At 37.4% G+C, this 1347-nt stretch overlaps 1 non-coding gene across 1 annotated transcript; it reads right to left on the reverse strand.

The window, feature by feature from the left end:
- Window positions 1–1161: 1161 nt before the first annotated feature.
- LOC140543458 (U2 spliceosomal RNA) lies at window positions 1162–1347 on the reverse strand. Its single transcript, XR_011978183.1, has one exon. It is a non-coding gene; the product is annotated as a U2 spliceosomal RNA (small nuclear RNA).

Raw genomic sequence — 1347 nt, forward strand, 5'->3', positions numbered from 1 at the left:
TATATAACTTATGACTGTAGTTACTCCTTAATTAAGCAGTAATATGCAGCTCAATAATGAACAGCTACTGGCTCAATAAGCCTAATTAAGAGTGTACAAGTAAAAACAGCCTAATTTGTGCTCAGCGCTGCTTCATAAAATAATAATAATCAGTAAAGCCAACTGCTGGCTTGAAAATAGTAAAATAGAGTTTTAGGAAATCTAAAAAATGCTTATTCCACTGTAGTTACATATTATTAAAGTAGTAATAAGCAGCTAGTTAATGAACAGCTACTGGTTGGTAAGCTTAATTAAAAGCATTAAAAGTGTACAAGTAACAACTGCCTAATGCATGCTTATTAATGCTTAATAAAATAGTAATAAGCAGTCAATTAATTAACAACTACTGTTTGAAAATGTCTAATAAGAGAGTTTTAAGAAATCTGAAAAATGCTTAATCCACTGTAGTTACCTATTAATAAAGTAGTAATAAGCAGCTAGTTCCTCAACATATACTAGCTTGTTAAGCTTAATTAGAGCATTACAAGTGTTGTAAAACATGCTTATTCATGCTAGTTACTGATTAATAAAGACAAAGTAAAAAGCAGTCAACTACCTCCCAATTACTGGCTTGTTAAGACCTAATGAGAGCTTTACTAATTTAACATCATTAAATGCTGCTAAAAACAGCTATATATTAATATTAAATTAAATAAATAATATATTAATTGTGGGCTCCAAACGTTCAGAACAGACTAGTTTGCAGGCATACACTGAATAACTGTAGCTCATCTGCTGTTGTAGGATTACTGCTGCACCTGATACACCCTCATTAATACTACCATGCCATTGGTGTCACAAGTGCTAAGTAAAAGGCTTATTAATGCTAGTTACAGCTTAATAACGTGGTAATAAACAGTTAAACAGTTGTTAAAGCTTAATAAACAGATTACAGGTGGAATTTGGCTTCCGCTTTTATCCCATACGTGCAGTGAACACACACACACCAGTGTAACACACAGAGTGGACAGTGAGCACACATGACCGGAGTGTTGGGCAGCCATTGCAGCAGCGCCCGGGGAGCAGAAAGTTGTGAAGGGCCTTGCTCAAGGGCCCAACAGTGGCAGCTTGCTGAGCCCGGGTATCGAACCCACAACCCTGTCATCGATAGCCCGCAGCTCTTACCACTGAGCCACCACTGGAGATACTGCAATACCAGGTTGATGCATGGAGTTGGAGGAGCAAGCTCCATGTCCGGCACCCGGGTTAAAATATTATTTAATATATAGTCCTCATATAGAGAATGTATCAGATATTAAACTGGACCAGCCAGCCCCTCCGTACTTGATGGCAATGGTCAAAAGCAGA

The sequence above is a fragment of the Salminus brasiliensis genome, chromosome 21 (genome assembly GCF_030463535.1).
Source record: "Salminus brasiliensis chromosome 21, fSalBra1.hap2, whole genome shotgun sequence".
Classification (NCBI taxonomy): Eukaryota; Metazoa; Chordata; class Actinopteri; order Characiformes; family Bryconidae; genus Salminus; species Salminus brasiliensis.